The 27,425-nt window shown below is 38.2% G+C and overlaps 1 long non-coding RNA gene across 1 annotated transcript in view; it reads left to right on the top strand.

Annotated features, from left to right (window-relative positions):
• Positions 1-14,909, top strand: part of LOC118973769 (uncharacterized) — a 65,212-nt gene extending 50,303 nt beyond the window's left edge. Inside the window, exon 5 of the long non-coding RNA XR_005063294.2 lies at positions 13,587-14,909. This is a non-coding gene — a long non-coding RNA (uncharacterized lncRNA). The remainder of the gene's footprint in view (positions 1-13,586) is intronic.
• The last annotated feature ends 12,516 nt before the right edge of the window (positions 14,910-27,425 follow it).

Raw genomic sequence — 27,425 nt, 5'->3', positions numbered from 1 at the left:
AAGCCTGAGCACTTTTCAATTAACTGCCTCTTTGCTGGTCCCTGGTGTGGGAGAGTCCTTGTGAGCCCTCTAAGAACTGTTCCTCATTTCTCTAGAGCCGTGTAGGTCTTGTAGATGCAAGTCCTATTGGCTCTCAATGCCAGGTGTTTTGGGGGCTCATCTCTCAGTGCAGCTCTTAAAAGTTGGGGTATCAGACATGGAGCTCAAAACTTTTGTTCCCCCAGAAGCTTAGGGTTCCCCCAGCACCTCCCAATGGTGTACTGCGGTGCCAGAGGTGGGGTTTATGATGGAATTGTATCTCAACCTCTCCTTCTCACTTCAGTGTAGATTCTTCTCATTTGCCTTATATGTTGGTGACATTCAGCTTGTGTTGGTCTTTGGTTTTTTTTTTTTTTTCAAAGGAAATCATTCCCAATTGTAGCTGTTATATTTGGTGTGTCCATGGGAGGAGGTGAGTACAGGACCTCCTATATCACCATCTTGAATGAGAACTAGCATTATTTTTCATCCCCAAATATTTGAGCATTTACTGTGAGAAGTGAAGTCTCTGTGTCTTTAATTTTACCTTCTATACTCTGAAAATGACTTATTTTTCTATAAATGGCTTTTTAAAAGTCCTCTTCCTCTTGAGCTCTTCTGCAGTTTCGATTTTACTCTAATAAACTCTATGGTTTCACAAGGAAAGCCCAGCTGTGTGTGGATAAATGATCTTCAGGATACACTAGGCAATTCTTCTGTCCAAAATTAACATGATGGAATAATGCATTTCTATCTACTTATTTCTTCATTGTGTATGAATAGATAGACATGAAAGGATTCATGGACAAACTAACTACCATGTAAAGTTATTATCCATGGGAAATACCGTGGGACAATTTTTGTTTTCCTCTTCTGATAAGGGTTATCTTCCAAGATTATTTGGTTAAAATGATAGAGAGTATTCTTTGTTGAGGTGTGTTACCTCAGGTAAAGTGCTCTAAATTATGGGTCGAAAGACTGCCATACTGTTTTGATTTCCGGGCACTTTTAAGGACATTGTATTTGGATTTGATTCATTTGTTACAGTTTCCTTGGAGTTGTAATCAATCCTACAAGTGATTCATGAACCAATGAGCAGTACACACTGAAACCAGCATTTGGGTTTGTAAGCATGGCATTTCCCAAGTTCCTGCATCATAGTCAGTGTTGGGCAAGGAAACACACCTGTATCATCATGGAAAATAAAGTGAATTATAAGAAAGAAGATTATAGAGCAATTCAGTAACTTGCTGATGAAGTTACTCCTTTGGAATGTATCTTCTTCCTATATCTAATGCTGTTTTTTCCTAGTGGATCATATGCACTTTGCCTGGATTTCTTAGGTGTTTTCTGACAACTCAGATTTAACACATCTGAAATGAAACCTGGAAAAATATGCATTCTTAAATGCAAGACCTAAATTGAAATCTCAGTTCATTTATATGTAAGGCAGTTTAGGATTAGTTAATGAACCTGAAACCTTAGCTCAGATGAGGATATTAATAGATGCAGCTCAAAAGTCTGTTGTAAGTATTAATAGGACCCAATATGTAAAATGGCACAGTGCTGGCTATGTTTACATTAGGGATATAGTAGTTCCCTTCATTTCCATCTTCTACATTTGACCAAGTTGTTCATCAATTCCCAATGGAAAATAATTTTGAATTAATTCCAAAATTGGGGGATAATCCTTACCACCTCCCTTCTCTTAACTCTGCTATATCAATTAATTTACCGAGGTCTGTTTTCCTGCCTCATATTATTTCTTGATTTAGCCTTTTTTTCTCCATCTCCAATGTCGCTAAAGAACCTGAACATCTCACTAATCTTTAGCGCATATCTCCACATCCGCTTTCATTACTTCCTCCTGCCTATCCATTTTGGGAGCTTATTTTGCTATTTTTCTAACTGCTAAAGATGGATGCTTACTTAATAAATATAAGACATTTTTCTTTTCTAATATAATCTTTCAGGCTCTGAAATTATCTCTATTTCTTTAATCATATCACACAAATTTGATATGAAGTGTTTATTGAGTTTTAGTATTTTTTAATTTCCAATTTGGTTTCCTCTAGACTTATGAGCTATTTGGATATATGTCTCTTAATTTCCAAACACACAGAGTTTATTTAGCTATCTTTTTGTCATTATTTCCAGATTAGCATTATTGATGCCAGAGAAAAATTTCTGTGGTCCCTTTTCTTTGAAATATGTCTTGTTTTATTGTCTAATCTGCAGTCTGTTTTTATAAATGTTCTGTGTAGGCTAGACAAAACAAATATACATTCTGTTGTTTGTTGGTTTAGTGTTCTATATGTTATATTCATTAAATTTAGCTTAGTATTTTATTCTAATCTATGCATCACTGATTTTTATCTGCTTAATCTGTCAGTTTCTTAGGCAAATATGCAATGATATCCTCAACCTATATAGAGCAAAAATTCACAAAAGAGGGGAAATAAATATGTTTGTAAGAATATTATGCTGTTTTAAGTGACATTTTTGTAAATAATTTTTCTTGGTGAATTTAATTTGCTATTTTTATCAAGTTATCCACTTTATTTCTATGAATATCTTTGCCTCAAAGTCCATTTTAACTTTTATTTATGTAATTTTTCAATAGTTTTCTTTTGATCAATATTTGCCTAGAAATCATTTTCATTCTTTTATTTTTAATCTTTTTGTATTGATATCTTCTTCCTTATTTTTAAGTGTTTTGTGTGTGTGTGTATGTGTGTGTGTGTGTGTGTGTGTGTGTGTGTATTGATCTTATACCTAGGTTTTGTTTGTATATTATTTAATCTGTTTTTTTTTTGTTTTTAACCTGGGAAATTTAGGTTATTCATATTTATTGTTATTATTGATATTTTGGCTTATATGTACCATATCATTTTATGCTATTTGTTCTGTATTTTTCTGAGTTTTATTTCCTTGCCTCACTAGTTTTCCTCTGGCCTGATTGAAATTTTTTTCATATTTTCCTTTACTCGTTTGGAAGTTTTACACTTTTTTACTATGACGAGACTAGCCTAGAAATTATCACATGCATCTCAAATTTTCAAAATTTAAATTCATCAGTATCCTACTTGTTTGCTAAACACTACAAGGATTTCAGAATATGTTAATTCTATTTAAACCCACTCTCAAATTATACACTATTGTTTAATGTATTTTATTTCCATATTTTTAACGGGATATTGCTTATTGTTGTCAACAGTCAATAACTGTTTATAGTTATCCATATATTTAACAATTTATTTGTTCATTATTCCTTTTTGCAACTCAGTCATTCCATTTGGTAACAGAAGCACATCCCTTAGAACTCCCTTTAGTGCTATAACAAGCTCCATGCTATGTTGTATTTGTCCAAAATGTCTTTATTGTGCCCTCATTTTTGAAAGATATTTTCACTATGTAAATTTTTTCAAATAATTATAATTGAAATATGACATATGTGCAGAGGATTAATAATTCGTAGGTATTCTGTTTGGTGAGTTATCATAAACTGAACACTCCTGAGTAACCAACTACTGTTCAGTGACCTTCCCTTTTCCCTTCTTCACAGAGGTAACTTCCGTCCTGCTATTTAACACCACAGATTACTATCACCTGCTTTCAAAGTTTATATAAATGATATTATTCCATGTGTATTCCTTGGTTTCTTCCTTAATCTATTTAACATAATATTGGTGGGATTCTATGTGTGTAGCAACAGTCGGTCATTTTCATTGTTCACAGCACCCCTTTGTATGAATATACTAGATGTTATTCATCTTTTCTATGGTTGATAGACATTTGGATGGTTCTGGTTTGGGGCTATTCCAAATAATACTGAGTGACATGCTTCTACATGTCCTTTTGTGTACATATACTGATCACTTGGTTATATACCTAGAAGTGGATCTGCTTGAGCATGAACTGTATGCATGTTCTGAAATTTAATAGATTTTGCCAAACAGTTTTCCAAAGTGTTTGCATTAGTTTGTACTCCTACTAACAACTATGACAGTTTCATTTCCTATCCTTGCGAACACTTGCACTTACCAGTCTCTAATTTTTGGTATTCTAATGGGTATGGCTTGGTATCACATTGTGGCTTTAATTTGCATTTCCCTGATGACTTTTTTTTTTTTTTGAAAAAATATATTACCACATAGAGGATTTATTTTGCTTTTGTCAAGCATTTAAAGTTGGGACAGATTGTTTCAATTTAGGCAGAGATTAAAACTATGTCTAACCTGGGCTTCAGGCCTTGTATTTATTCCTAGTTCACCCCTCTTCTTAAAGTATAGAGCTTCGGATTTCCAGCTCACAGCCTGGGGTGTTTCTCAAGCTTTCTGGCCCTGGGCTCTATTTTACCCCCAACCCCGTAAGACCACTGAAAGTTCTGCTCAGTATCTAAGTCCCTCAGCATCTCCTTCCAAGTCAGTAAATGCCTCTGTGAAAAAAGTAACAGCGGATGTCAAAATCACTATTCTGTGTTTGGCTTCTCAATCCCTTGCTTCCTGGGTAGGCCTCTGATACCTGTAAGCAGATTTTTGTTTTGCTTTGTATTTTGTTCAGCCTTCCTAGTTGTTTTTGGAAGAAGTATTGACTTACAAACAGCTGATTTGCAATTACCAGGAGTATCTGCTAAAATATTTTAGATTATTATTTTCTTACAACACATTAAAGATTTTATTGCACAATATCTTCACTTCCATTATACTGCTATTGATACTTCAATTCTCAATCCAGCTATTACCCTTTGAAAAACTATAGTTTTTTTGTATGCTTTTAATATATTAGCTTTATGTTTGATGTTTCATACTTTCATTATGAGTGTCTTAGTATGGACTTGTTTTTACCCAGCTGGGAAATTATTTAACTTCTTGAATTTGTGATTGGTGTATTTAATTAGATTTGGAAAATTCTCAGCAATTATTGCTTCAAATATTGCTTCTGTCTTGCTTTTCTGGGAGTCTGGATTGATATAGATTGGGCTTTCTTAATCTATTCTCTCTCTGTGTTAAGCTGTCATATTTTCATAACTTTCGCTCTTTGCTATATCATAGATTTCATTTCCTGGTATATTTTGCAGTTCCCTAATTCTTTCATTTTGTCTACGTTGTTAAAACCACTGATTGATTATTTAAATGTCAGGTACTGACTTTTTTTCTTAAATTTCTACTTGATACTTAAGTTTTTTTCTAGGACATTTTAGTTTCGTGTTCCCTGTGCTGATTTGTAAGTTTTCTTTTTATTACCTTAAATATAGTCAACACAACCATTATATCTTCTCTGCTGGTCTGTTTCAGCTATTTCTTTCTGCTCATTTTCATTCATAACGTCTTGTTTATTTAGTGTTTCGTGATTTTTTTTTTTTTTTTTTTTTTTTTGCTGTGAGCTGCTCGTTTTCTTTGTAGGTTCATTTGTGGAAATTCTTTGATGCCTATAGAAAAAGAGCAGTTTCCTTCACTGCAGACTCGCTTTACTGTGCTGGCAGCCAGAGACACTTCCTGTGTGGCCACTTTAACTAAAATCACCACCCCAGGTATTTTGCTTTACTTAGGCAATGTGACTTTGAGGGGCAAATCCATGAGAAAGCCAGCTTATATCATGCTTCACAGGGGTATTTCCCCTTTTGCTTAGTGCTGTGGTTGAAATAGGCAGTTATCCTTGATGAGAGAGTTATCCTTGAAGTGATGAGTTTATTTCTAATTCATTCTAATAGTGAGAGTGTGCCTTGCGAGGTACCAGCTTTATGAAGGTGGGGCCTCTTGCTATCTTAGTTCGGTTGACCCTGCCCTGTGCCTTATTTTGCCTGACCCAAAAAGAACAAAGAATAAAGCTCAAGCTCTGCAGATTTAGCTGAACTGGTTCAACTGAACAAAAGCTGGTTTCAGTGTTCCTTTATTGACCTGGATTCCTGACTTTATGTGCATTTAACCTCAATGTTCAACACATATCTTAAGTTCATTGATGCCTGTGTTTTATCTAGAACTTTTAGTTATTTTTTCGGGAAGTTTGGTCTGGTGACAGGGTCTATCATAACTTCAAATGCAAAGTCTCTGCAAACTAGTTTCTACTGACAGCCATATGAAGTGTTTTTGTTTATTTTGTTTTTTGATTTGTCATGTTACATCAAAGCTGAAAACCCTTTAATGGTTTTCTGTTTCCCTTAGGATGAAGTTAAAATACTTCTTGGCTTTAAAAAGCCCTTCATGATCTACTTCTCTGATGCTCAGTCTTATCTCAGACTCATGCTATCCTTTGACATTCTGTTCTTTAACCAAATTGCTCTTTTTACAATTCCTCCCATGGTTGTTCATTTGGGGATTTTTATTGTGATTTTATCTCTGAATTTAAGATTTTCTGTTTTCCTTTTGGTAGGTGATGGTTATGTGGTTGTGGTAAAGTATGGGATGTGCCTCTAAGGGTGGTGTCCCTCCACTTGACTTCTAGGAGTGTGTGATTCCTGCCTCTCCAAGAGTCAGGTCTGCGTGGGGTTCTGAGTTGCCCCTCCCATCCCTGTACCCATGCAAAGATGTAACCTGTGAGCTAATGTTGCTCCTGTCCATCGCTCAGTTCAACTCAGGAAGAGAAAGGAGCCAACTCATCCATTTACTTTGAACATAGCGCCCAAGTTGGTAACCCTAACCATTGCTCAAGGACTTCCTTCTGTTCATTGTATCTCTTGGTGCTATTGTGGAGAAAAAGTGGATCCTGGAAAACCCCAATCTCATTCTTTTCCCCCATACAATTTATACCATGATTCTCTATTTTCTAGGTAAATATGATTGCTTTCATTGTTTTTTTTTCTAGGAATTCATCAAATTATCATCTGTGATGGTTTATTTTATGTGTCAACTTGGCTATACCACAGTACCCAGACAGTTGGTCAAAATTATTCTAGAAGTTTCTTGAAGGTGTTTTTCAGATGGATTATGAATAGCAAACATTACATTGCTCCAAAATATGAATGGGCCTCATCCAATCAATTGAAAACCTTGATGGAAAAAGACTGACATTCCCTGAAGAAGAGGGAATTCTGCCAGCAAACTGCTTTAGAGTTGAATGGCAGCATCAACTCTTCCTGTTTCCAGCCCACTGGCTTACTTTGTAGGTTTGGAGCTTGCCAGTCTCCACAATCACAGGAAGCAGTTCCTTATAATAAATTTCTCTCTTGGTATGTGCGTATGTGCATGTGTAAACACATACCTACATCCTGTTGGTTATGTCTCTCTAGAGAACCTTGACTAGTACATCATTTCACTTGGTAGCATCCTTTTTTATTTTATGTATTTGTTACGGTTTTCTTCTTTCTTTTTTATTGACAAATAAAATTGTATATATTTAAAGTATACAACTTGATGATTTGACATATGTATACATATGTATACACTGAGAAACGATTATCACAGTCAAGTTAATTAAGACATCCATCATGTCACATAGTTACCTTCTCTGGTGAGAATGCTTAAGATCTACTCTCTTGGCAAATTTCAAGTATAAAATACAGTATTATTAACTATAGTCACTGCGCTTTACATTAGATTCCCAGAACTTATTCACTAACAACTGAAAGACCAACATCTCCTCATTTTTCCTACCCCACCACTTCCATCCCCTAGCAACCACTATTGTATTTTCTGGTTTATGAGTTTGACTATTTTAGATTCCACATATAAATGAGATCATACAGAATTTTTCTTTTTGTGTCTGGTTTATTTCACTTAGCATAATGTCCTCAAAGTTCATCCATGTTGTTGCAAATAGCAGGATTTCTTTCATTTTTAATGGCTGAATAATATTCCATTGCATATATATATATATATATATATATATGCAATAAAGAAAATATGGTGTATATATATATTTATATATATATATATTTATTTATTTTTATATATATATATAATATATATATATATATTTAATATATATATATATATAAATATATATATTTATATATATATACACCATATTTTCTTTATCCATTCATTAGTTGATAGACACATACATTCTTTCCATATCTTGGCTGTTGTGAATAATGCTGCAATGAATATGGGAGTATAGATATTTCTTGGAGATATTACTTTCATTTTCTTTAGCTATATACCTGGAAATGGGATTGTTGGACCATACGGTTGTTCTATTTTTAATTTGGGGGGAACCAGCCCATTTTCCACAGTGACTACCCCAATTTACATTCCGACTAGCAGTGTACAGGGCTCCCTTTTCTCTATTCTTTGCCAACACTTTTTTATCTCTCATCTTTTTGGTGATAGCATCCTAACAGATGTCAGGTGATATCTCACATGGTTTTGACTTGCATTTCTCTGATGATTAGTGATGTTGAGCACCTCTTCATGTAACTGTGGCCATTTGTATGTCTTCTTTGGATAAACATTTAGTCATGCCCTTTGGCCATTTTTAAATTGGATTTTTTGTTTTTTGCTACTTAGTTGTATATATATATATATGTTCCTTATATATTATAGATATTAACCCCTTATTAGATATATGGTTTACAAATATTCCTCCCATTTTTTTGGTTGCCTTTTCATTTTGTTGATGGTGTCCTTTGCTGTGCAGCTTTTTTTTTTTTTAAGAGAAAGGAATATTATCAGAAAAATGTACCTCCATAGCCGATCATCTGACACCCTTTAAGTGATCAAAATTAAGGATATTTAAAGCATGCATTAATCATTGATTTACAGTCATTTTTATCCTATCACGGAGTAATCCCCCTTTCCTTTCTTCTTTTTTTTTTTGTTATCATTAATCTACACTTACATGAAGAATATTATGTTAACTAGGCTCACCCCTATACCAGGTCCCCCCTATAAACCACTTTACAGTCACTGTCCATCAGCATAGCAAAATGTTGTAGAATCACTACTGTTCTTCTCTGTGTTGTACAGCCCTCCCCTTTCTCTCTCCCCCCACCTATGCATGCTAATCTTAATACCCCCCTTCTTCTCCCTCCCCCTTATCCCTCCCTACCTACCCATCCTCCCCAGTTCCTTTCCCTTTGGTACCTGCTAGTCCATTCTTGGGTTCTGTGATTCCACTGCTGTTTTGTTTCTTCAGTTTTTCCTTTGTTCTTATACTCCACAGATGAATGAAATCATTTGGTATTTCTCTTTCTCCGCTTGGCTTATTTCACTGAGCATAATACCCTCCAGCTCCATCCACGTTGCTGCAAATGGTAGGATTTGCCCTCTTCTTATGGCTGAGTAGTATTCCATTGTGTATATGTACTACATCTTCTTTATCCATTCATCTACCGATGGACATTTAGGTTGCTTCCAATTCTTGGCTATTGTAAGTAGTGCTGAGATAAACATAGGGGTACATCTGTCTTTCTCAAACTTGATTGCTGCATTCTTAGGGTAAATTCCTAGGAGTGGAATTCCTGGGTCAAATGGTAAGTCTGTTTTGAGGATTTTGAGGAACCTCCATACTGCTTTCCACAATGGCTGAACTAATTTACATTCCCACCAGCAGTGTAGGAGGGTTCCCCTTTCTCCACAGCCTCACCAACATTTGTTGTTGTTTGTCTTTTGGATGGCAGCCATCCTTACTGGTGTGAGGTGATACCTCATTGTAGTTTTAATTTGCATTTCTCTGATAATTAGTGATGTGGAGCATCTTTTCATGTGTCTGTTGGCCATCTGTATTTCTTTTTTAGAGAACTGTCTGTTCAGTTCCTCTGCCCATTTTTTAATTGGATTATTTGTTTTTTGTTTGTTGAGGTGTGTGAGCTCTTTATATATTTTGGACTTGAAGCCTTTATTGGATCTGTCATTTACAAATATATTCTCCCATACTGTAGGGTTCCTTTTTGTTCTATCGATGGTGTCTTTTGCTGTACAGAAGCTTTTCAGCCTAATATAGTCCCACTTGTTCATTTTTGCTGTTGTTTTCCTTGCCCGGGGAGATATGTTCAAGAAGAGATCACTCATGTTATGTCTAAGGTTTTTGCCTATGTTTTTTTCCAAGAGTTTAATGGTTTCATGACTTACATTCAGGTCTTTGATCAATTTTGAATTTACTTTTGTATGTGGGGTTAGACAGTGATCCAGTTTCATTCTCTTACATGTAGCTGTCCAGTTTTGCCAGCACCATCTGTTGAAGAGATGGTCATTTCCTCATTGTATGTCCATGGCTCCTTTATCAAATACTAATTGACCATATATGTTTGGGTTAATGTCTGGAGTCTCTAGTCTGTTCCACTGGTCTGTGGCTCTGTTCTTGTGCCAGTACCAAATTGTCTTGATTACTATGGCTTTATAGTAGAGCTTGAAGTTGGGGAGTGAGATCCCCCCTACTTTATTCTTCTTTCTCAGGATTGCTTTGACTATTCAGGGTCTTTGGTGTTTCCATATGAATTTTTGAATTATTTGTTCCAGTTCATTGAAGAATGTTGCTGGTAATTTGATAGGGATTGCATCAAATCTGTATATTGCTTTGGGAAGGATGGCCATTTTGACAATACTAATTCTTCCTAGCCAAGAGCATGGGATGAGTTTCCATTTGTTAGTGTCCCCTTTAATTTCTCTTAAGAGTGACTTGTAGTTTTCAGGGTATAGATCTTTCACTTCTGTGGTTAGGTTTATTCCTAGGTATTTTATTCTTTTTGATGCAATTGTGAATGGAATTGTTTTCCTGATTTCTCTTTCTATTGATTCATTGTTAGTGTATAAGAAAGCTACAGATTTGTGTGTGTTGATTTTGTATCCTGCAACTTTGCTGTATTCCGATATCAGTTCTAGTAGTTTTGGAGTGGAGTCTTTAGGGTTTTTTATGTACAATATCATATCATCTGCAAATAGTGACAGTTTAACTTCTTCTTTACCAATCTGGATTCCTTGTATTTCTTTGTTTTGTCTGATTGCCGTGGCTTGCAGAAGCTTTTTAGTTTGATATAATTGTACTTGTTTATTTTTGCTTTTGTTGCCTGTACTTTTGGTATCATAGCCAAATAATTGCTGCCAAAACCAATAAAGAAGCCTTAAGTGTTCATTTATACATAATTAAATCATTGTTCACAGGAATGCATTCCTTGTCATTAATCCTTTTTGCCATTCTGGGTGATTTTTCTTCCCTCTGGATTCACAGTTTTACACATCCTCTCAACTTGTGATCACACACTGACTTTTCCCCTTATTTGGCAGAGCCTTCTTGTGAAAGCTAGGCTGAAAGTATGAAAAATCTACTTAGCTCTCCAAATACATGTTGAATCTAAACGTATCTGTGACAATATTCACTTCTTGTCCTTTTAGACTAGTCACCTATCAGATTATCAATTCCTGTGATATATTACAAAAACAATTGTAGACTACTCAGACAGCCCTGTTTTCTTCTTGCACTGATTAAGTACAGAATGACTGTCAGATTTTCTAGCCTGCCCCAGACTTGAAATGTGATAGACAAGAACACAGTGGGCTTTTATAAAATTGCTATTCTGGTGACAGAATGATTTTTCTTCCAAGGAAAAGAGTGATTCCTTTTCCATTTGCTTTAGTGGAGCTATCAGAGAATAAGTTAGCACAATATTCTCTTGCTAAGATTGAATAATAAATGATAATAAAAAACATTTGGATTATACACAGGTAGATTATAATACTTTTAAATATACCCATGCTCTTGTTTTTAAAAGAGGAATGCCTAGAAGAGAGGATGTCTCTTGATAATAAATTATTATTAAAAGGATTGTTTCCTTTCAACTGAAAAAAGTAATAGAAATTAATTCAACAAAGATTTATTGTTTACTAAGTGCTAGGCATCATGCTAAGTGCTGAGAGTACCAAGGTAATAAAATCCAGTCTCCATCTTTAAAAAGCTCATGGCACAGTAGGAGAGACTCAGCATCACTTTACTTGGTACATGATCTTGGTTTTGCACTCAGAAATATAAATGAAACATGAAGAAACACACAGTGTTCATCTCTATTTATTGAGGTGGGGTCCAGAGTTCTAAAATATATTATTTCTGAGCTATAATTGAAAGGCTAGATTTCTTTCTCTTTTATGGCTGAATAATATTCCATTGTGTATATGTATCACATCTTTCTTATCCATTCATCTATTGATAAATACTCTGTTGCTTCCATATCTTGGCTATTGTAAATAGTGTGGCAATAACATAGGGATGCGTATATCTTTTCAAATCAGGGACTTTGTGTTCTTCGGGTAAATTCCTAAAAGTGGAATTACTGGGTCATAATGTGATTTCTACTTTTAGTTTTTGAGGACCCTGCATACTGCTTTCCATAGTGGCATATGATTTCACTGGAGTCTAATCAAAACAAAACAAAATAAAACAAGCAAAACAGAAATAGACTTATAGACACTGCGAGGTGACTGGTGGTTACCATTGGGGAGGGTTTGGGATGGCTGGATAAAATAAATAAAGAGGATAAAGAGGAACAGAATCTCAATCATAATATAAATTAGTCATGGGGATGAAAATTCTACATAGGAAATACAGCCAATAATTCTGTAACATAATTCCACGTTGGGGGTGAGCATTCAATAATGCAGATAACTGTCAAATCCGTATGTTGTATACTTGAAACAATATAATATTGTATATCAACTATACCTCAATTTTAAAAAAAGGTAAGCTAAATTAGAGTTCATTAAGTTGCTATCGTGGGGGATAGGTAGCGATTGAATGAGCATTTCAGGTAAAAAGATATGTGCAAGGCTCAGAATCATGAAATTGGCTGGTGCACTCAGGAATCCAGAAACACTTTGGGACCTCCAAGGGGACCAGGCTGGAGAGACGAGAGACTCACTGGCGAGAGAGGAAGGAGGGGCCAGGTCTGATGAGTCTTATCTTTCAAGAGAGAAGCTTGTATTCTATTGTTAAGATCATGATTTGCATCTTGGAAACATGCTAATCACCAGTGGGAGCTTTTAAAAATTCTTTGTTGCATTTCCAAGGACTTTTATCTAGTTGGTGTGAGAGAAGGCATGGGCACCTGTATTTTCTTAAAAGCTCCCTAGTGCTTCTGTTTACTTGCTCATTTTGTTTTGTGTTTTGCTTTAATGGGCAGCTAGAGTAGAGAATCACTGCCTTAGAAATTGATTAGTCAGTGACAGGTGGGAAAATACACACTCACACATGTATCTTTGAGAGTTCATTCCAGCCATTAAGTTGAAGAAAGATTTTGGATTCAGGGAGCATGACTGAAATAAGGGGAACAACTCTGTAATTAGCTACTACACCATTCCCATTTCTTTTTAATGGAAAGAGCATGCACTTCAGGCCTAGTTCACTGTGTCAGCAATTTCATTATAGACAGACCACCTCTCTGGGTCTCAATTTCTACATCCGTAGATCTTGGAATCTAGTAATATCCATCTGATAACATTGTTGTAAAATTATGTGTGCAAGCTATGGTTAAGTCTGAATCATTTCCTAGGTAGAAGCAGTCTACCAGTTGAAGTAGACAATATTCTTGATTGTCCAATATCCATTACACCCTAACCAAGCATGAAATTTCCATTTCTCTTCTACAAATGTTATTGTTCCTGGAAGAGGTTGTTATAAAGAGATGGTTTCTCTTCTTCTAGATCCTGTTATTTCTGGAGGTGACTCCCCGAACTGCTGCAGCCATCTTGCTACTGAAAGGAAAAGGGGTAAAGAGGCAACGTACATTGTTTAGGATGAAATGACAAGCCCTGGAGCCCACACTACTTCTAGGATTTTTGTTAGGTGAGATAATACATGTCCTTATTGTTTCTCCAATTTGAATGGGCCTTCTTGCAGCAAAAAAAAAATGTGCAAACTAAGAATAAAAATTCGAGTATTCATGGAGCAAATACTCCTCTTGTTGAAGGCAGACTTATTTTTTTCTTGAACCCAAACAGCTTGGACTGAATGAAAACAGACCTGAGGAGTCTGCCTTGAATCTGACTTTAACTTGCTAAGAATAGAAAATTGATTCGAGTTAGATGGGAGAAGTTCCAAGACCATAATGAGGCATTAAGGGTATATAGGCAACACTACAAAATCCATTTAATCACAGGTCTCTGAAGCCAATTTATGTGATCCTACATGTCCTTGGAATACCAGCCTCAAGGGAAATCATATGACATAATGCAAAGCACAGGTTTTGGGGATCACTGACCTAGCTGGACTACATTGCTTTCTAACTGTGGGACTTCTGGCAGGTTACGTAACCTCTCTGATCCCCATTTTCCTCAACTATTGCATGAATAAAATCCTACTTGACTCAAAGAGTCAGCTGTGAATATTAAATGAGGTATTGTAGAGCACTTAGTTCTGTACAGAGTGAATAAAAAAATAATAATAACAATAACAGAATCAGTGGGCATATCCATTTGTTGAGTACTTAAATGGGGAGAGAGGAGCCATGCTGGGCAGTGATACCCACTAGGGCTTTCAGACTAAAGCTGGGGCCCAGAGCCTTGTTTAAACAGATTTAGCCCCTGGAAGAGATGGTAGAGAGCATAAGCTGTCTTCTTTCTTCAAAAATCATAAATAGTTTAATATAGGAGCACCTCTTTATTCAGTGTAGAATTTCTACTAGGAGCTTGGGAACCCCACTATTTATATAAAAAATCGCAGAAATATATATTAAAAATGCCCAGAAATCGCAGTAAACAGCATGATAACTTCATGCAGGAAAAATTTGGTACATACTTAAAATGCATGAATGATTATCTTTCAGTTTGATTTTTGGCCCTTTTCCTTAGACTAACAGCCTGAATTTCAGGAATTAAGGAGTTATCTCATAGTGATTTATGTCCACATGCTTAAAAGATGTTAGGACTCTGAGAATTCAGAGAGAGAAAGATGATATTTTCCTGGGAGAATGGAACATAATTTTTTTAAGGATAAATAGCAAAACTACAATTTGGAAGGATGTTAGAGCAGATAATCAAAAGAGATACAAAATAAGAATATTCTTTGTAGAAAAAGATGTTTAGAAACAAGTACTATTACTTAGGAATTAGGCTAGATAATAAGTCTTTCAAGAAGGTATGCAATTGAGCTCCAAATCAAAATGAAGCAAAGTTTGATGGACAGTAGTCTGGAATGAAAGGTACCGACGGACTGTTAGAAGGAAAAAGCTAAAGCTGCAGATTTTAGGAATGAGCTTCTTGCTTTCAGGGTTGTTCCCAATCTTCTTTTTTCATTGTCATCAGAAATCTAATCTGACTCAATTTAACTCCCAAGTCAGGATACTCAAACAACTCTACAAAAAACCTTCAAATTACATTAGAGCTGTCCTCGGAGCCCTGCCACGGCCTACCTTGTGTGCATGGCACCGAGTAAACTCTACCGAGCTTCTGCTGAATGTGTTTTAATTGTGCTTGGCAACATAAAGAATCTCATTGCATAAAACAGAAGAAGTGACCTGATGTTTCATCTTTCAAATAGAAAGCAAACATAAAGATATAAGAATTAGAACATAGATATTTGGTAAACAGTTTTATTGTTACTATGGGGTATATTTTTAATGCTATATTGAAAAAATATTTTCCTTATTGTCATAAAATTCAGGTACTCTTTAGCAGAATAATTCTACACTTTAGATCAATAACATTTTCAACAGACTCTTAGAGGGATGCTGTGATTAAGATGAATATCTATTGAAGGACTCTGTATCAAAAGGAGCCTGTGTGACTTCACTAATGCATTTTAAAAAGTGTATTATTTCATGGACTCAAAAAATAACATACATCAGGCACTCCTGTAATCTCCAAAACTGCATATCTAGTTTAACTTCAACATTTTACTAATGAGGAAAAAGACTTAGAAAATAAAAAGTATTCAAACTGGATCCTATAGACCCTGAGTGAATCGATGGCCCACATTGTCTAATGCTTAAAAACCTTTCCCAAATGAAGTCTACAGTGGCTATACAAATTTGCTTGGTTATTTTCTAGAATCAAGCTAGGTATTTAGCTTAGGTGTTAATTTTATTTCATTAAATTCATCTTTACCTAAAAGGAATACTTAATCCAAATTTGGATCAATTCATTAAGAGGTAAGAAAATAGGATCAAAACTTAGGTGAATTCTTGAGATTTCATGAGTAGTTCTTAATTATGATTGAACCTAGCTAAGTTTAATACACACAAACAAAGTCAAATACCTTTTCTAGAATGCTATCATCAGAGAATTATTATTTTGTAAGGTATTGGACTCTTCTCCCAAAATGGAAATGTCTTTGGGAGATACAAAGTGGAATCTCAGTTATTTACACATTAGTGTGACTCATTTTAATGATCCATCTCCCCACTGCCACCCTGACATTTATCATAAGCTAAACTTATCTTTTTTGTTTGAGGAGAGAGTTGATAATAGTGTGTCCAGTAGAGGTGGATTATTGCAGATTATTGAAAATTGTCCAAAAACAGCATATTTGGGCTTGTAGCAGAGAGCAGTCAGCCACAGACTTGATGGGGAAGCTGGCAACACATGGACAAGAGGAAAGGACTCCAGGAGAGACAACCTGGTCTCCTTGGCAGCTCAGCAGAATGGTCCTTAATCCCCTTGCTCTAATTAGACTCCAATATTCCTTCTAAGCCCTACTGGTGAGTATATCCAACACCAGACATGCCAGGGTGACCAGTTATCTCCCCAGGCTCAGTATCATCTGTGGCAAAGCCTTGGAGGGCAGAACAGAGACATCTTCCAGGGGTCAGGCCAGGTCTTGAAGAAGAAAGGGAATTGAGGAAAGGGTCAAGGCAATCTATCTCATGCTCCCTGCCCTCTGGCACCTGCAAGGAAAACCAATGTAACAAATGGCACTGGAGACCTTTCCCTCTGAAACCCGACCTCAAGCTGTCCTGACCTGGGTTCACGGGGGAAGATGTCCTTGTCTAGTATGTTGGATGCAGACCGGATAAAGGCTACAAGGTATATTTTTCTCTCCCCAGAGTCCATTTGGAAACCACCTTTCAGCCTCCTTCCCCGAAGGCTGTCTCTCAGACCACCCACAGTCCCTTTCGGCTCCTCTGGAGGCACCAAGCACTGCTTGCTTCTTGCCCCCTCCACCTGGATTGGTCTTTCTCCAGCCCTTCGCATGACTTGCTTTTTTTAGGCGGCAATATATTTTCCCTGACTGCCCTATTTAGAAAATGTCTTCTGTTTATTTTCTTTTTCACTCCCCTTTTAAATATTTAAATGCCTTAAAGAAAATAATTCCAAGTTCTAACATTTTCTCATTTATTCTCTGGCCTCCACTCACAAGAAGGTGAGCTACCTGTATGACAGGCTGGCTTGTCTACTGCCGGTTCTGCCATACCTACCACATGACTGAGGTACTCAAAGCTCAGATGCAGTGCTGGTTTTACGGAGAGAGAGGTGGTGTAGTCCTGAGCTCTGGAAAGGGCGGGGCTGCCACTCCGCTGGAGAAGCCTGAGAGCTGGGCTTGTGGACTTGCCTGCACAGGGCGGCAGGCAGTGTGCCCGAGACAGCAGGAGGGAAGGGAGCTGGAAGAAGTGCTCTGGGCAGGAGGAAGTGGCATTTGCCCCAGGAAAGAGCTTTATTTCTTCTCCCACATTAGCACAAGGCCTTTGTTGAGGCTCCAGAATTTTGCACTGGGTAACATGAGGGACCTCAGGTTGGAAAATTGAAGATGTGGTTTGATCAGGTGTTACTCCTGATTATTATGTCCCAAAAAGAAAAAAGAAGCAAGAAACCTTGTATAGCCTTTGTGAAATCTGAAATTTCAAGAATTATAATCTGCTTGAAGGAAAGGACTCCATCATCTCTACAGCCTAAATCCTTAGACAAAAAAAATAAAAGAAGTGATCCATAATTTAAAAAATACTAAATGTTCCTAAATACTACTGTTATTAGTCAATATTAACTGCTCCCTTCAGCATGAGAAGGCTACTGAGAATCCTCTTAATTGTTGGAGAAATTACCTGAGGGAGATATGGTTCAATGTAGGTAACTGACATAACTATTTCCAAGGTGATATAGTTATCATCTTCTTACCATCTTTCCTCTCCTTTCCTAGCTTTCTACTTTCCTTTTTCTTCAAACCCCAGACACTAAAATTGAATAATCATGGCAACAAACCGGGGTGGGGGTGGGGTATGGGAACCATTTACCAAGTGCTTCCTATATAGCAAACCCAGATCTGCATGCATTCCCTTGAATAAGGTAAGAACTACAGTAAACTGTCTACACTGCACTTATTATTCTACTATTACCTAGAGGAATAACTGAGATACAAGGCATTGGCTTAGAACCACAACACTAGAGAGTGGCAAGGCTGAAATCTGAAATGAATTCAGATGGGTCTGACTTAAGTTCTCCTTCCATTACAAGATAGTTTCAGTAAAATAACTTGAGAGGCTGAAGACGTCACTCACGTGCTCGTAGAACCCTGTAGCTCCGCTCTGTAAGGGCTTCTCCCTTCTCAAAGGGAGGGGCAGGAGGAGAGTGAGGCAGACCGAGGAAGGACCTTCCAGCAGCAGAATCTCAGACATAGTAAACAACGCATAGCCTGCCACACGGGCAGCTCACATTCTAGTGAGAGGAGGCCAGAGAATGAGCAAGAAAATGTTAGAACCTGGAATTATTCCTTTTAAGGTGTTAGAGAATTAAAGAAGGCTAACAAAAATAAAGAGAAGACATTTTCTAAATAGAACAGTCAGGGAAAATGATGTCTGGACTGGGCAAATTTGGGGGCGGAGAATCCCCCTGTACTTATAAACGGCCGCCACACAGTCTTCATGTGGGCTAATGCTTGAACTGTATTGTATCTCTTCAACCACTCTTGTTTTACATCTTATTTCCCATGCCCATCCAATATTTCCAATGCCTCATCTTCTTTGAAGCATTCAAAAAGCGTGTTAGTATCCAATTTCTTGAAATATTAGTATTTCAAGAAATACTAACCTTCGTTTGAGTTCTTTCTGCAAACATGAACCTTGGTTACATCTCCAAGTTTGTTCTGGCCATAGGACTGCCCGAGGTCAGCCCAGCCTCTCTTGTTTCCTCTTTAAGCATCAGAGTGACTGTTCATCAAGGCTGGCCAAGCCTTCTGTGTCTTGTTTGAAACTCAGCTCTGTCACAAAATAATATGTAATCCAAATTGAGTTTCTAAAAAGATCAAAGTGCAAAGATACAGATCAACTCTTAGTTAAATCCAGTTATGGAAAGCATCTCTTGGAAGCCACTCCACCATGTTACCATAGCTCAATAATGTACCACATCCTCTTCGCACAGTGACATCCTAAAAATCTAAAAATTTCCATGCCCATTCTCTCTCTCATTTCCACAAAGGTCCTCTGAGATAGGTGTTGTCATACTCTTTCAGTGAGTGAAGTAACTGAGGCAAAGCAAGATGAAGTAACAACTAATTTCAGAATGAGAACTTAGACGAATCTAGGTAACATGGAGCTGGAGAGCCCAGCGGTGGAGAACGCAGGTATAGGAATCAGGCAGAGCTGCATTTGACTCATGCCTCGGTGATTTATCAGCCGTCGGATGGTGGGCGAGTTTCTTAATCACTTTATACTTTGGTTGAAACAGGGTTTATAGTTATACCTATTTTAAAGGATTATGTGAGGATTCAAAATACATTATCTATGGAATTATTAATTATTATTACTAGTCTGTCACCAAGGCCATCATCCTTTCCAGCTGCAAGTGAACAGTCCTCTGGCAGTAAGTAGCTTCAGTCCAGCTGCTGGCAAGAGAGTATCTCCTCATCTCCCAGAGACATCTTTATTGTTACTGCAAAAAACACTGACAAGGAACAGCACTGTTTTTCTCCAAAACTACATCACAAAAGAAGAATGGCATTTAGTTCTGTCTTCTAAGCTTAGATCAATTTGAGCACAACTTCCAGTAATGATGACTGTGAAAGCAAGGTATTAGATTCTCACTGTCTGCAAAGAAAGGTCTATTTCTTAAGCATGCAACCCCCACCTCTCCCACTATGGTTCCTTCATAATTCTTACAAAGGAGTAAATCCTCAGCCCTAGGCAACTGTGGTCCCTGTGCAGACAGAATAAGGGAATGAAGCTTTGTTATAAGGGCTGCCCCGAGAAGTAAGAAGTCATGGTCATGGGGCTGGCAGATAGCAGGAACCACACCTGAGGCAAGGTCTGGGGCAGTGGCAGGGCTTGGGAGAGCAGGGCCTGGTGGAAGCACTCTGGGCAGCCCTGAGGAGGGAAGAAGGAAACATTTTTAAGGCACCTGCACCAAGGCGAGGCGTGGGGGCTGGGGGTGCCCAGGGTGGTTGTGCAGAGTTAAGGCCTAAACCGTCAGAGGAAACATGTACGGGAGTGGACAGCTGCCTTTTGGCCTGTATTTTACTCCTGCCTCAAATATGATCTCAAATGCTCCTCAGACCCAGAGGAGTCCCAGGGTAGTGAGACTTGCAGGCCTCTGTGTGGGCTGCTTCCAAGGCCAGGAGGAATGCAGCAGGCTTGCCAAGAGATGAGCTGCCCCTGCCCAAATGCAGGGGAGAACAGTTCTTTTTTCTTTCCTTCTCCCACAGCAAAATGGAAGTGCACCCAGGGCCATGCAGACCTGCTCTGCAGGACGACGTGACCTTCGTGCTCAGGCCTGGCCTAGAATGAGACAGAATCTGCCTCTTAAGCCATATATCCAGTTTGAGAAACTGTTCTGCATTTAGGTTTCTAAAAAATGCCATGTTGCACACTTGTCTTCTCCTTGTTTGTGATTTGAGTAATACAAACAATTGCATATGAGGTACAGAGACTTAGAAAGAAGAAATCTAAAGGATAGCATCCCTTTGTTTAACGATTCAGTCACTTCTTCAGTGGCTGGTCAACAAACATGTAGGATTGTGTTTGATTCCTCTCCCTGATTCTATTTTTATGTCAAACTCAAAACTAAAGATGCCCGAAGCTCTCTAGAAGATGGAAAGTGTTTAGGTTTGCTTAATGACTTTTCTCAAATGTTGACTTTTGTCACTTATGTCAAAATGAATTTTCATAGGACAATGCCTAAGTTAAAATGTAACCACAGAGAACAATTCCACTAAAAATAATTAAGGCTGTAATTCTATTTGTTATAAAAGGTAAAGAAGTGAGGGATTTCAAACAGTAAAATTAGACCATTTCATTCTGTACATCAACAATGTTCTGGGTTGATATAAATAACAAAGTCCTTCCTTTGGAAGTTGTTCTAAAGATAAAAGACCGTTGTGTTGGTCTTCACTTTATTTCTAAGAGGAAAGTTTAAAACTGTTATTCTCATGTTGACGAAGCCATGCTATTGTAGTCCTTGGGAGCTATAGTGAAATACTTAAATTGCTAATGTGCATCTGTCCCCCACTGCATGTAGGAGCCCCCTGAGAGGAGAGCTTGCATTTCTGCATAGTTACTGATGCAGCTTCTGGAGTGGAGCACCTGAGAAAAGAGTCGAGGATAGAAACAAGCAATATGGGAACATGAAAACCACCTCTACCGAGTGAAGGGGCTGCCAACAAACCCAAAGTGTCTCTGTTGCCAGTTTTTGCTCAATTACTCATCTTTCCTACATCAGCATGCAGATTCAAAAAGAGCTTCCCAAGACCAATATATGCCAAGAATGCTCTCAGGCAGGCTTACATATTTTGTCACATGTACTTCCTACCACAATCCTTTAGCACAGGCTTTATTCCCATTCTAATCCAACTGAGGATCAGGTAGTGGCACCCTCGCTTTTGAGTCATGTAGTGTTGCACATGCCCATTGACCTGTCTTAGGTAAAGGGTTTGCTTTTGGTTTGCTTTGTTGCATTTTCCTTATGCATCTGTGCCACAAAATTCCAGACAGACATAATCAGTGGTTTTCAACCTGGGGTGATTTTACCCCACAGGGCACATTTGGCAATGTTTGGAGACATTTCTGATTATTGCAACAGGTATTAATGGATCTAGTGGGTAGAGGCCAATGATGTGGTTAAACAACCCATATATAATACACAGGGAAGCCCTCCACAAAAAAGAATTATCTAGTCCAAAATGTTCACAGTGTTGAGGCTGAGAAATCATGGACTAGAAGAAATTTGGTGGCTAAATCATGGGAGAGTAAGTCTTAAACTGGCAGTAAAGCTAAGCTAAACTAACGTAAAAGAACAAAAGCATTTTTAAACTGCATATCTCTCTCATTTATCCATTCTTTTGACAATCCTAAGATATTTTGGGGAGGGTGCAGTAAACACAGAGTTTTACTTATTCAATATTTATTAAACATGGGTTGTGTGCCAAGTATTATTCATGAGGACATAAAAATAAGTAAGACATGATTGCTGTCCTTAGCAAGTTCAAATTCAGATGAGGGAGGCTAACTAAAAATCCAATCATTTTTATGGAATGTGCAAGTGCTTTGATAACAGCTTTCACATGGAAAGCCAAGAGATCCTGTCTGGGATGGAGAAAGTTTTCAGTTATGAACATTTTCTTAAAATTTGAATATTTTGGAATTTTGACTACAACCTGAGATTTATTGTTTGCTAGTAGAATCTCAGTCTGCTGGATTTTTAATGGGTTTAGTCATTATGTACTTTCTAATACACTTTTAAAAATCCCAGAATTCATTCCAAATTCATTCATATGGGCTTTGCTTTTATCAAGGATTGGTGAACTAAAAGCTATTCTCTACTCTCTCCGTGAGTAGAGTCGTAAGTCTGAGCTATTGTCTTCTTTCTGTGGGAAATGACCACCCCAACATCACCCACACCATGGACATTCTTAGAATTCTTGGTAATGTGCTCACTACAGTCCTCTTGAATGAAAATCAAGAGTTGCGGTCTGTTTCTTCAAATCTCTTTAGTTCCTTGGCAATTTTTACTTCTAGATAATTTTTTATAAACTTTGTTCTCTACGTAGCAAGACCTGGGAAATAAATCAGCATCTCTTCAGTGTTACTTGAGAATAAATGTGTTGATAGAACCAATGAACAATTCACAGAATACCTGTTATGTGACAGATGGTTGCTAGGCACTGGGGCTGTGAAGACAGGGAATGTGGACAGTCAGGGGAAGGAATAAATATGATCAGTCTGCTGTGTACATTCCTATTCCATCTCTTCATCCATCCAGTCACCAATCATGCTGATTCTGCTCAGTCCCTTTTGCATCTACACACATCTCTTTAATTTTATTGCCAGCACCCCAGTCAAAGCCACCAACATCCTTCTTTGGTGTCTTGCAATAGTTACTTAACTGTCTGTCAACACTCTCACTAGCTACAGAGTAAGGAGTGGCCTGGGTGGAGGCTGGGAGTGATCTCTTATGAATGAAATTCTAATCACTTTACCCCTCTGCTTAAAACTGTTTAACAGCTATGTAGACCCCTTATGAGGAATTAACTCTTAGAAAACCTAAAATGTTGTACGAAATCAAAGAGTTAACCAAAATAACCTGAGATAGACATTTGTATTTCACTATGAATTCATTCATCTCATTTACCTATTCAAATCCATTTGCATATTTTTCAAAGTACTCTTAATAATTTCTGATATAATAGATTTTTTCTTTATAGGGTGAATTTTTGCCTTTTTATTCTTGATTAAATTAGCTAGTGTCACACCTATTTTATTGTGTGTACCTTTAAAGCATGTCATCTATGTGTTATGTGTTAGGATCCTACTGTTTTCTCTTTTCTAACTCACTGGTTTCTAAGATGCTATCATTGCTTCCTTTTATCTTATTGCTAAATTAATTTTGTTGCTCTTCCTGGTTTCTTTAGTTGAGCACTTGCATTACTAAAAATCATATAAACATTTAACTTTTAAAGCCATGAATTTTCTTCTGGTTATAGATCTAGTCATAATGAGTACATTTTTATAATATGTTCATTCCTAGAATTTCTTAGATGCTCTGAAACTTCTATATTATTTTTCTGAAACATTTAGGAGGTTTTTTTTAATTGATAGGATTTTTGTTCTTATACTTTTCTTTGGAGTGATTTCCTAATTTTACTGCATTTGAGTCAGAATCTTATAGTTTTGTAAATGTATTGACTTTTCTTGGTGACTTAATTTTGTTCAGTTTTTATGGACTATTCCATGGGCACTTAACCATCAGTTAATTTACTGATCTCATTTTTTTTATTAAAAAAAGGTATTTTTTTAAGTGACTTCTAAGTCATGGTGACAGAGAAGCTGCAGTCATTGTAAGGTTATAAGAGGATTTTAAAAATGATTAACATCTGAGAGAAAGATCCAAAGTGTAAAATTTCTGAGCGGAACCATTCCAGAGGAGTGATTAGTGACAGAGCAGGCCATGAGAAGGCACTGTGCAGCCAGATGGGCGAGCCTCCAGCAGTAATGGAATTACTCTGTGAAAACATCATTGAGGGACTAGGAGGATGGTGGCTGTAACTTCTCTCATATAAAATGTAAGCGAGTAAATGGCCCTCACAGAAGAGGCCTTCCAAGGAAGCTGTGTTCTCTGGGGCAGCTGTGATTTAGTTAGGCAAAGACGATTAGGAAAAGTTCTTTAAAAGTGATAAGCACATAGGTAGAACTGACCTTATATCCTGTCTGGCCAGAACAGAGTAAGTCCAAATTCTGTTGCCTGGCTTAATTATTGTTGCCTTTCTCTCTCTGGTGTCTTCGTTTGGAAAATAAGTTATAACTTATCTGGTCACCCTATAAAACAGGGATATTGTTGTTGAAATCAAAATCATAAAGGATGCAATGTAAATACTGGACAAAGGAAAGAGATGGAAGAAATGATCAAGAGACAGGGTTCACAGAGTGGTTTGGGAATAAGAACTTGCCCTTGTCTTCAACTTTAAGAAGGGAATTAAGGCCAACAAAATACTCTCCCACCAGATTCACACAGTTTTGGAATCCATAGCTGTATCTTCCCTCTTTCCTTCCCAAGGCGTAAAGAGCAATCGCCTTCCCGCCCAAGCATGAGTTCCCCATCCGTCCTCCCGCGCGCCCTCTGGGTCCACAGCTAACCTGCCTTCCTGCTCTATGATTCGTCTCCTGTGCTTTCAGCTTGTGCTCACCAGCATTTAACCATGCTTCAATGTCTCCTACCTTAGAAAGAACCTCTCTCCAAAACAATGACCTTCCGGCTGTGTTGGGTTTTCAACGCCCATCACCACTTCTCTTCGCCTTCCCTTCACTCTTCAGCCCTCTGTAATCTGGCCCAGTTTTTTCTGTTCCATTGAGACAGTAATTATCAAGGTCCCCGTGCTTTCCTTCCCCTGAATCCTCAGTCACTCTTACACTCGGCTGTCACTGGACAGCTGCCCGCGCCCCCGCCTCCCTGAGGCCGTCTCCTCCTGGGCAGGCACACCCTCTGATGCTCTTCCGAACTCCTGCACGCCTTTTGTTAAGAGTTCCCTTTTCAGCTTCTTTCTCACTGCCTGCTCCTTCCATAGTGGTGTTCCTGAAGGTTCTTTCTCACTCCTCTGCATTATTCTTTAATTGTTGCTTTAATTGTTATATATAATCCAGTGACCCTGAAGTCTCCACCTCCCACCCAAATCCTGCTCCTCTCTCTTGAAGTCCAGATCCGTACTATACAGCTGCTTACTGAGCATCATCTTTCGTCTGACCTTCCCCCAAGCACCTCAATGAGCACATCTCTCACTAAAATCACCATCTTGTCCTATTCCCCACGCTCCACATCTAGGTGAACAGCACTGCCTTCCACTCAGCTTCTCAGTCTGGAAATTCAGAATTTATTCTGACCACTCCCCTCTCCCCATCCATGATGTCCAGTTAATTTCAAAGGACTTTAATTCAATCCATATCTCAAAATTCATCCACTTGTCTCTGACACAACTCCACTTTCTAAGTGGTCCGCCTCCTTCTGTCTTGATTTCCAACCACTTCTCCTCCTGTCGTGCATGCACACACATTCAAACTACGTACAACTCCTTCTCCATATTGGGCCAAATCTCTCTAAATGTGAATATGATAAGACCATCCATTTTCTTAAAATAATTCGATGTCTCCTCTTTGCCCTGAGGAAATCTTCAAATTTTTATAACTAGCTTCCTGCAGTGCCGCAATTTGGTGACATATAGCCTTGAAATGACTTTAATTTTCTTCATTTACTGCTGATGGTCAATGTTGACTCTCTGTTCCCTGCTCAGAAGCAAGGTCCTTCATGACATCCACAGAAGATTCCTTAACATTCAGGTCATTTCTGGCGATTCAAAGTCTATTGAACTTGTTAAACTCATTCATACTGTTGAACTTGTTAAATTCAATTAAAATGTTAATCTCTTATTAGGGACCAAGGTAAGCTCCTCCTCTGCTCTCCTGCTAGTCAGGTGGAGCAGGGGGAGGGAGCCTCTGTCTCGCTCTCTCAGTGTGGGTGGGCTGCAGGGAACAGACGTGTCTCTGGGACTCTTTTCCTCTCTTTTCAAAGTTCCACCTCCCAGGCTGTGCCAGGACAGAGCAGAGGCAGCAGCAGCTGTGCCGACATGAAGTCCTTGGTGCTGCAGGCTTCTGAATGCTGGCTTTCATAACAGGGTCAGCGTTTGGAGGGAGCATCTGTGCATTCTTTGGAGGGTCTGCTTGAGTGGATAGGGGTGGTGTATCTTCTTTCCCTGATGTGGGAGACTCAGCTCCCCCCTGACTCTTCCATCCCCCTTCAGCTCTTACTCCTAGTGTTACCCACCTAGCAACTTCTTACCACTGGGTTTTCTGGCTGGGCAGCCATCCCTGGCCATGCTAAATGGTGGGGGTGCAGGGCAGTCCCCCACAGCCTCTTTCTCTGACTTCTCCCTCCAGTTCACTCTGCCTTTTTTGGGTAGAAACAGGGGAGATCCACAGATTGGTTGTTTAAAGAGATGTTCATTTGGGGGTCCATACATATGTTTCTATAAATCACCTGTACTCTATTAAACTTGAAGGTCTCATTTTCTGTGTCACTTCTTCCACACAATCTTTCTGAAATTCCACACCTCTCCTATGTGGCCTGTTTAACTAGATGAGATACAAAGACACCCTTTAAAGAAGACTGTTCTACCTATAGCACCCTGAACCACAGAGGTGGTCTGGTCCCCTCATAGCTTACTTCTCGGTTTCAGAGAAGATAAACCCCATCTCTGGCTCAAGCCCTTCTCTCCTTTAGCTGAAGCTCTGTACCAGCAGCACCTTCTTTCATGAATATTCTAAAGTTCTCCAGCCCATACCTTTGAAAATAAAAGCTGATATCCCTTTTCTGGTCATGATGGGAGCCCTGAGTTCCAGACACAAAATTTTAGGTACCCCTTTGGGATCAGGAGAAGAAAAGCATCCCTTATTCTTTCGTTATCAGCCCTTAGTTGAGAATTAAGACACAAATTAATACATTAACTGAGATTTTCCACCACATTGCATTATGTTTACTAGGCTCCCCCCATCACCAAGTCCCCCCCACAAACCCCATTACAGTCACTGTCCATCAACCTAGTAAGATGCTGCAGAGTCACTACTTGTCTTCTCTGTGTTG

Source organism: Manis javanica, chromosome 6 (assembly GCF_040802235.1).
Source record: "Manis javanica isolate MJ-LG chromosome 6, MJ_LKY, whole genome shotgun sequence".
In the NCBI taxonomy this organism is placed as follows: Eukaryota; Metazoa; Chordata; class Mammalia; order Pholidota; family Manidae; genus Manis; species Manis javanica.
The sequence above is the reverse complement of the archived record's forward strand: the minus strand, read 5'-3'. Positions and strand labels throughout refer to the sequence as shown.